Source organism: Choloepus didactylus, chromosome 23, assembly GCF_015220235.1.
Source record: "Choloepus didactylus isolate mChoDid1 chromosome 23, mChoDid1.pri, whole genome shotgun sequence".
Taxonomy (NCBI): domain Eukaryota; kingdom Metazoa; phylum Chordata; class Mammalia; order Pilosa; family Megalonychidae; genus Choloepus; species Choloepus didactylus.
In genome coordinates, this window is record NC_051329.1 from 24,879,855 (window position 1) to 24,889,891 (window position 10,037).

The following is a 10,037-nucleotide window of genomic DNA, read 5'->3' on the forward strand; positions in this document are numbered from 1 at the left end:
TTGTCATTGCAATGTGTCTGTGGAGTAGGTACTATGATTGTCCAAAATTCACGGGGCAGGAAGCTGGGGCTCAGAGAGGGCAAGTGACTGGCCCAAGGTCACACAGTGATCATGTGTCAGATCCAGGACTCGAACCCCCGCCCTCCTGACCCCAAAACCCACCTTTGAACCCTTCACCCTGACCGTCCACCATCTTTGACACAACCACGCTCGCAACTTTGGACTCACAACATGGCAACCTCAGGACTGTTGCCGTGGAATCTACACCAGGGGTCAGCAAACCACAGCCCACCACAGGGCGAATCCGGCCCACCACCCATTTCTGCAAATAAAGTTTTATTGGCACACAGCCACACTCATTCATTATTTATTATTTGTGGCAGCTTTTCTGGTATACCAGCAGAGTTGAGTGGTTGTGGCAGAGACTGTACAGCCTGCAAAACCTAAATATTTACTTTCTGGCTCTTGGTAAAAGCTTACCAAGCCCTGATCTAGAACAAAAGCCCTCATCTCCTGGCTTCTCATCACGGAAATGATAACGGTGCCACCCAGAGCAGGGGACCCCTTTGCTGAGGTCATACGTTGGCAGAGCAGGGATAAAGACCGAACTCTCTTGGTGGCCCCTTACTCATTTAGCCAGTGGAGCCCTCAAGAAACAATATCTTCAGAGTGTGGGACCCAGGACAGATCTTTGACAGGAAGGCAAGGGAAACTGAGTAAGGCTCCTTCCTTGCCTGGGAAAATTTTCTTTAATTGAGAAGATGAAAGGCCAGGAGATTTTTTGCTGCTTTAGCTTTTTTGATATGAATGGCTTATGGCAACTCAAGCTCCTTCCTCTCCAGCTCAAGGGCCCCTTCCAAGGCTCAAAAGCATGTTCTAGAGAATTTAGCCCCTGACCTTCTTAGTCACCAGGGACCTCCAGCCCCCAAGGGAGCCCCTCTTGCAACCAACTCAGAATAGAATGGAAAGTCGGGTGGGAAACCCAATCTGGGGCTATCAGGTTGGTGACTTAGCCGAGCACCTCTTTTTCCCCAGATGGACAGAGATCCCTTTCCGTCTCCACAGACAGGGCATTCCTTGCACCAGTAGGATCCTCCCAGCTGAAAATAAAAGTCCTTCAAACATTGCAGGGGTTCAGAAGACTTAAAAAAAAAAAAAGTCACCCCCACCCCCACCCCCCAGAGGCTTTTCAAGCCACACACAGACAGAATCAAGCTCCATTTGTTTCCCAAAGACGGAGGGTCAGGGGCTTGGAAAAAAGACCCTTCTCTGAAACTCACGGGGAGGCGAAGGCGGGGTCAGAGGGCACATTCCAATTGCTAAGAAGCATTGACAAGGCTCAGGCCCCCCTGGGCCCCCGAGAGGAGACCTGGGGAAGGGGAGGGGGCCAGGGCGGGGACCACAGGGGCGGCCTCCAAAGCGGCGGCCGGAGAGAGTCTCCCCCAGTTGGCCACAAAGAGTCCGAGGGGGAACCCAGCTCCCTCGCTGGGCCCCTACCTCCTGCAGATATGCCAGGAAAGAATTCCCAGGTCTTCTGGAAGGAATAGAGCAAGGAAGTGTAGCCAATATATATATTTTTTTTTTGGTTCATTTGGTTGGTTAACTTTTGCCCTGAAATTGGAAACTGGGTGGGAAAAATGATGAAAAATGGGGAAAACTGGGAATTTTTCTTGACCACTTGCGATATTGGAACAGGCGTGGATCTGAGGGTCCTGGGGGAATCTTTGACTGAGTCGTCATGGGCTGGGTGACCTTGAGCAGCTGTCTTCACCTCTCTGAGCCTCGGTTTCCTTGGCTGGAACTGGGACACCAGTCCCTGCCTCCTGGGTTTAGGACGATCCTCTAAGGCAGCAGAAGGGTGAGGCGAGCCTGTGTGGCAGCTGGCACCCAGTAGGTGCTCTGAAATGCAAGGCACCTGTGACCTTTGTCAAAGGTGAAGGTGGAGTGGGTAGAGGGTGAGCAGAGAGGCTGGCAGGGACCGTGGCCTGAGCGTCTGGGAGTGGGCACGGGGGCACTGAGACGGGGCCTGATGGTGGGTAGGTAGGGACGTGAGCCAGAAGGAGGGGCAGCTGGCAAAGCAACCTTCAACCATGAAATGGCTAAACAGACAGAAACTGAGAGCATCTTGCTGAAATCCCCTTCCCAAAGGGGAAGCTGTAGCCCAGAGGACTCCCGTGGGCAGGCTGTACACTCTTGGCCTAGTCTAACAGCTCAGCCAGCAGCTTTCTCGACTCACCTTCTCTTGGAACCACTTTGGCCAAATGCCTCTGCCCATCCCTTTAAAGTTGGGGCAGGGGCATCTGCCCCTTCCGGAAGGGGCTTGAGGTTTCCCTTAAAGTGCTACAGAAAGCGATGCCTTAAGAGATGGGAGAAGACAGCTTGCCTTTCTCCCCACAAAAGGCAGGAACTCACAGCTAATGTGTTTTTGCATTGGCTGGGGCTAACAGAGTGTGTGGGAAATATCACCAAAGATGAGAACCCATTATGCAAAGTAAATCTATGGGCACAGCTGTGGGATCACTCTGGGTTGGGACAGTCCCCAGAACTTCAGCCCCTTGTCCTCAAGGGGCAGGAAATCCTTGTGATCAACTCCTGGATGTGCAGAGGGAAAAGAAAACAGCACTTTGAAAGATACCCACTAGGCGTTGGGCTCTTTGCCGGCGCCCTTTATAACCTGCAAGTTGGGGCACGATAGCTTCCGGTTTTACAGGTGAGGGATGTGATGCACCTTGCACATCATCGGCCAGACAGACCCAGCTCCTTGGACACGCCGTGATGGAGGCCAACCTTCTGTGGGGGGCCTTGGCTTGCTCATTGATCCCATGGGTCTAGTAGCACCAGCCTCCCAGGGTAGCACTGGGCCAGGCTAAAGCAAATGTGATTTCTCTCCTCCTTCTTTTCCCAGCATTAGGAGACACCTGTGTCCACGCTGTCTCCTGTCCTCACCTCAAACCAGGTGAGCGAACTCACCTCTGCTGGCAAACAGCCAGGAATCGAGTCTGGTCTGCTTGGGCCTCGAAACCCCAGCAAAATTCTCAAGACAGGAAGTGATGAAAAGGCCCTGCAGCAGGTGTCCTCAGGCCCGTACTTCCTTCCTGGACATTTTGCAGCAACAACCCCCAATGCCCCCAAAATGCTTACTAAACATGGTTGGCTCTCCAGGGACCTCTTCAGGGTCCTTAATTCACTGCCCCCATCCTCTAACACACCTGTATTTGTGATCAGGCCAACCCCCTACCTGCTGGACAACCCAAGCCCTTCAGTTCCTCCCCCATCCCATCTCGAAGTTTCCTGCAGCCAGGAACCGGTGCTTCCCAGCCGCCCTTGACCCTCCTTCCAATAAAATCCCTCCATCCACACCTGGCCCTTTCTGGGCCCGTGAGGGGGATAATCCCATTTGCACATAGGGGGCTGTAGAGTGGGCCTAGGTGACCCCAGGGGTCAGACCCATTTAAAGACCCCCAGGAGATTCTAATGGCAGGAGGTGCCAGGGAGAGTGTGAAGGTACAGCCCAGAAACCTCCTCATCTGCACATGCAAATGAGAAGCAAAGCCCACTCTACCCAGGTCCACTGCCCTTCACAGTTGGCAAGATGCAAACTGAGTAGCCTGGCAAAGCAGAGGTAGGAGGGGGCCCTGGGGGCAGGGAATCTGATCCCACTTGTCAGATGAGGACACTGAGACCAGAGAGGACAGGGACTCAGCTGGGGAGAGCATTGGGCAGGAGACAGAGGGAGCTGGTGGAAGCACAGATTCAGGGGCCAGCTGTGGGGGTCTGAATCCTGGATCCACTGTGGAGCAGCTGTGCCACGTTTGGCAAGTGGCTTAGCGTCTCTGTGCCCCAGTTTCCTCGTCTGTCAAAAGGGGAAACTAAATTCCTACTTCCTGGAGCTATTGTAAGGATGAAACGGGTCAATAAATATAAACACTTGGAACAGGGTCTGGCATGTGGCAAGCTTGAGAACTGTTGGCTCTTATCATCATCGGCGTCATCGTCATCATCATCCTCGTCCTCATCCCAGCCCTGTAGCCAACCAGCAATGGGACATCAGGTAAATTCCTTTTCTGCTCTGGGCCTCAGTATCCCCACTAGCAGAATGACCATGGGACCGGATATTTTCAGTATGTCCAGAATCCCTGCTTCCACACCCAATGCCCAGGCCAGGGAGGAGCTGGAAAGCAGGGCTCACAAAATCCCCAGAGAAGAACACCTTCTCTTTCCTACCATGAGGAAAGAGACGGTGTTCCCTCCTGCTGCATGAGTAGGTTGGACAAGCAACGTCCTGTGAAACATAAAGCCCAGTCTTTGCACTATGACCTCACCAGGAACCCAGAAGCCTTTTGGAGCCCTGGGGGAAATCGAGTCACCCTCCTCACCAGCCCTTCTGTGGATTGCGAGGCTCAAAGCCAGAGCAGGGCGTGAAGGGGTTAACTCCCCGCGGCTGGGTGAAGGGAACCCTCTGTACTGTGTTCTGACCCCTGGCTGACAGGCAGGGCCCCAGAGGGAAGATCCCCCATGTTTGCCTTGGCAGCCAGGCCAGACAGGCGGTGGGAGGAATCCACGACGCTCAGCGGGGCCTGGAAAAGTTGGCTCACCCTGCAGCGGGGCCAGGCCTGCCTCGCCAGGGTCCCCGCTCCGCCACCCGCCGCCCATTACCTAAGCCCCACACAGGACATGACCGCACGGCGCAGGGGCTGGGGGGCAGCGGGCAGCTCAGACAGGGTGGGCATTCACAGGGCCACCCCCCCACCCTGCCTGGCCAGATGCAGCCGGGAGGGGGCCTGCCGTGGGGGGCTCCTTCCTCTCGGGTGCATGAGTGGGGTGTGGGGGAGGTGAGGGGGCAGGACAGACATGGCCGGTGCCCATCGGGGCTCACGGTCCAAGAGGAACTGTGTTTTGGCAGGGCCACGTGGCACAGTCACTGGTGAGCATGGAGGACCGATCTTCCCACTTCCCGTGGGAGGGGGTCTTCGTGAAGGTTTCTTGGAGAGCCTGTGGCCTGATCCCGTCTGGGAGCTTTCCCAGGAAAATCACAGCTTCAGGGAGGCTCACAGAAGGCTGTCCAGCAAATAGGACATTTGAACTGGCTCTTGGAGAATTTGACCCCTTAGGCGGTTGGAGCAAAGCTGAGGCTTCACGTGGGTGTCTGCCTGGGAACGGAGGTGGGGGGAGTCACCTTCCCTGGGGTGACAGATGCAGCCCCCTCTGCAGGGCAGGCCTTGGTGGGTGCGTCGTGAGCAGAAGACTTGGGGTTAGGCCTCCTGGGATCTGCTCCTTGCTGTCCGTGAGACCTCAGGGAAGCCAGCTGGCCTTGCCTCAGTGTCCTCACCTGTAAAGTGGGTATAATCAATGGGTAGTGGGCAAGGTGGGTTGTGCCTGATTCATGGTAGGTGTGCTGGTTTGGATGTATTATGTCCCCCAAAATGCCATTATCTTTGATGCAGTCTTGTGTGGGCAGGAAACATTGGTGTTGATTGGGTTGGAGACTTTTGATTTCATGTTTCCATGGAGATGTGATAACTCAACTGTGGGCAGGATCTTTCATTGATAATTTCCATGGAGGTGTGGCCCTGCCCATTCAGCATTGGCCTTGATTAGTTTACTGGAGCACTATATAAGCTCAGACAGAAGGAGCGAGCTTGCTACAGCCAAGAGGGACACTTTGAAGAAGACACAGGAGTTTGGAGAGGAGCTTCAGCTTACAGAGACATTTTGGAGATGGCCTTTGAAAGCAGACTTTCACTCCGGAGAAGCTAAGAGAGGACAAAAGCCCCAAGAGCAACTAAGAGTGACATTTTTGAGGAGCTGCGAACTGGAGAGGAGAAAGCCATTTTGAAACCAGAACTTTGGAGCAGATGCTAGCCACGTGCCTTCCCAGCTAACAGAGGTTTTCCAGACACCATTGGCCATCCTCCAGTGAAGGTACACAATTGCTGATGTGTTACCTTGGACACTTTATGGCCTTAAGACTGTAAATGTTTAGCCAAGTAAACCCCCTTTTATAAAAGCCAGTCCATTTCTGGTGTTTTGCATTCCGGCAGCATTAGCAAACCGGAACGCTAGGCCTCCCCGAAGATGTGACCTTCCCTCCTATAAAACTTGCCCTCCCAGAGGGGCTGGGAGGGGCTTAGGAGACCCAGTTCTCCTTTCTGTCACCGTCGAGCAGCTCTGTCCACCTCTCCAACCCTCTTCTGTGAGATGTAGTGTCCTCATCACCCCTTCTGCCATCTTCGAGCTCATGATGATTCCCTGGGACCTGAAACCAGAAAGTTCTTTGCCCAGAGGCAAACATATTCTTACTGCAGCTCTAGACTGAGACCAGCCTGGATTCAAGTCCTCACAGCAAAGCACTTCAAGCCTTTGGGACTCAGTTTTCTCATCTGTAAAATCAGGGTAGGTGCAGTGTCTGCCTTACAGGGTGTCGTGAGGATGAAATGAACTAGACCAGAGCTTCTCACATTTGAGCGTGCACCAGAACCACCCACAGGGCTTGTCGGAACACAGACGGCTCAGCGCCCTGAGTTCTCATTCAGAATTTGCATCTCTAACAAGCCCTCAAGTGATACCCATGCTGCTGGTTCCAGGGAAAGTCACTTTAAGAACCAGTTGTCCATTGCATACAAAAGGCTTAACACAATGTCCAGGAAGTACTCAGAATTACAACTCTGGTCATGTTATTTTAAAATAAATAATAAATAATAATAACGAAAGCAATACTAATATCCCTGTTCCAATTCAAGTGTCTGGCCAAGCCAATGCTAGAATTGAACCCAGGCCCTCGTGCCCAAGGTTACACCAATCCCAGACCCCACCCAGGCTGAAGATTGCAGCCCTGGGTCAGCAGCTGCAACCCCCAGTCTCCCCAGGACTCCCCCCAGCTGGCCCGCAAGTGCCCCCAGCTCTGGCCTCTCAAGCAAGAAGGAGGCAAAACAATTCACTGCTGGGGAGATTTGAGCCCATCTCGAGTCCCACCCCTTGCAGCCCAGAGACCTCTGAAAAGAAATCCAAGCTGCCTCTTTTATCTCTCCCTCCCTTTGTCCTGCCTAGGGTGGAGCTGTCATTGGAGCCACCTCCTAGCCCCACACAGGCTCAGACATCCTTTCCTGGAACCCCCTCCTTTCCCCAGGAAATGTGCAAACCAGTAAGGAGATTCAGAAATTCAGATTCACCGCCAGGGCAAAGCCCAGCTTGCTGGGGTGGCAGAGGACATATTGGGTCAGGTGCTACAAACTCAAAAGGTTCAGGGCCAGACAAGGAAGGTAAATGCATAAAGAGGACAGAGTGAAAGACGGTAGGGAGTGGTGGAGACTGTGGCAAACTGCAGAAATCAGGACCCAACTGTAGGGGGCCACTGTGTTCCGGCTGAAAATTTAGCATTGTGGTTTGGTTTGGTTTGGTTTTAAGTAATAGTTACTACTTTTAAAACCCTATGAGGGCCTTATGAAAAATATCTGAGGACTGGATTTGGCCTGTGAGACAGTAGTTTGTAATCCTATTCTGGGCCATTTTGTCCTGGACCCACAAAATGGGTCTTGATAAAAGGGTCCCCTGGTCAATACTTCGGAAGGCAACAAGGCATTCTTAATCCCCTCTGAGAGCCCCAAAGTGCATTAGCATATTAAAGGCTCTGGAAAGGCCCGCAGGAAGGGGACCTGATTGACTCTGTGAAGCCCAGGGGGGTATTAGAGCTCCGCAGTCAGCACTGGGACACAGCCCCACAGGTGGCCACAGCCTCTACACTGTGCTCCCACTGAGCAGGAAGCTTCATCCAAGCCCTAAGTTAGACACCCTCCTCTTTCATCTGCTGATCCAGTGACAGGTGATAGAGATTCTGTGCTGGGCCAGGCAGTGTGAGCACCAGGGACACAAAGATGAACACAGCATGCATGTGCCCCTGGCCTGCCCTCACGGAGCCCACACCAAATGGCCCCTTTGTCTGAGTCTGCTCCCACCAGCCACTCCAGCTTCCTGCCACCCAGCCTTAAGGCACATTTGAAGGCCTGGCCAGCCTCATGCAGGGGCCAATGGGAAACCACGAAGGCCACAAAGACATGCTGGCTAGACACCTACGATGGCCAGGCACTGAGGTCAGCACCGGGGACACAGTTGTGAATGAGAGACCATGAGAACTGGAACCTGCCATTGTGGAGTATGCAGTATAGAGAAGGAGATGGAGAGGAAAAATAAAAGTCGGGGGTGGTGGTGCGGACACAAAAGTAACAAAAATAATTCCAATGGTTTTATTCACTGTTTCAGGAATGACATAAACAAGACACTGAACTCAAGAATGTAATGGATTGAGGAACCTACTTCAGATGGATGGTCAAGGAAGGCCTGTCTCAGAAAGTAGCATTTGAACTGAGAACTACAAGGTAGGAAGAAACTAGGCATGGGAAAGCTTTCTAGGTAAAGAATATTTCATGGGCAAAGGCAGGAAAGAGCAATAATCACAGAGGAGAATGGCATGAGGTGAGATTGGAGAGGTGGGAAGGGCCCAGATCATGCAGTGGCTTATGGTCTGTGTGTGTATCAGTTAGCTACTGCTGCATAACAAACATCCCCAAAACTTGGTGGTGTAGAAGGGCAATCATCAATTATTATAGCTCACAGTTCTAGGGTTGGCTGGAGGTGGGGCTCTGCTCTATGTTGGTCTTGGCTGGGACACCTTAGCTGGAGCAGCTTTGCTCCCCATGTCTGTCATCCTCTTCCAGGGCCAGGAGGGTAATGTGCCCTTCTCATAGTGATGACAGAAGCCCACGAGAGTGAGTAGAGGCTCCAAGGCCTCTGGAGGCCTAGATTTGGAACTGACACACCAGTACTTCTGCTTCTTTCCATTGACCAGAGCAAGTCATGTGGCCCCACCAACACCAGAAGGGCCCAGCAAGACAAAGGAAGAGGCGGTGGCTTGGAAGAGGATGGAAACCCTTTGATGGTGTTCTGGTTTGCTAATGCTGCTGTTATGCAAAATACCAGAAATGGATTGGCTTTTATAAAGGTGGTTTATTTGGTTACAAAGTTACAGTCTGAAGGCCATGAAAATGTTCAAATGAAGGCATCATCACAAGCAAACCTTCAGTGAGGAAAGGCTGATGGCATCCGGAAAATATCTGTTAGCTGGGAGGGCAAGGGGCATCTGCTGGTCCCAGGTTGTGATCCAGCTCCACCCTCAGCTCCTGTGTGCTCTTCAAAGTCTCTGTTGGCTGCAGCAGTGAGCTCCTTCTGCCTGAGCTTCTTATATAGGACTCCAGTGATTTAATTAAGAGCCACCCTAAATGGGCAGGGTCCATATCTCCATGGAAATTATCCAATCAAACATTTTGCTCACAGTTGATTGAGTCACTTCTCCATGGAAACACTCAATCAAAGGATTCCAACCTCATCAACACTAATACCTCTGGCCCCACAAGATTGCATCAAAGGACATGGCATTTTGGGGGACATAATACATCCAAACCAGCATAGATGGAGAGAAGTAGACAGAGTCCAGAGATATTTAGGAAGCAGAATTAACATGACCATTAAAAGGGTAGAATCAAGTTTGGCTTCCACATTTCTGCTGGAGTCACGGGTGAATGGGAAGGAATATTGGGGGTAGGAGACGATAGGAACAGGGGGAGCTCACTCCAGGCCCCTCTAGCCCCTCTGTCTTCCTCCTCTACACCATGAGAGTTGAGGAGGTCTCTCCCCAGCTGGCCCAATCCCCTCTCCACCCCTGCCCCCAGCCAGATCCCAGGCTCTCTGCCGACCACGGCCTCCATTGGCCTCCATCTTGCACAGGGAAGACTGGCCCAGCCTGCCGTGATATATGACCCCCCAAGATCACAGCCCAGTGGCCACTGCAGTGATGTGTTGTACCGTCGATCACCACTTGATGGGCACCCAGAGCCAGAATTCGGCAGCTGCCCTTCACCAGGACACTTAATTATAAAGGCCTGAAACTTTTCCCCACCGCTCAGGGAAATAAAAGCTCTGTTTACTAAAGGCAAGTGGGAGGCTCCCGGGGGAGAGCCCATATATCAGGGCAGCCTGGAAGAAGC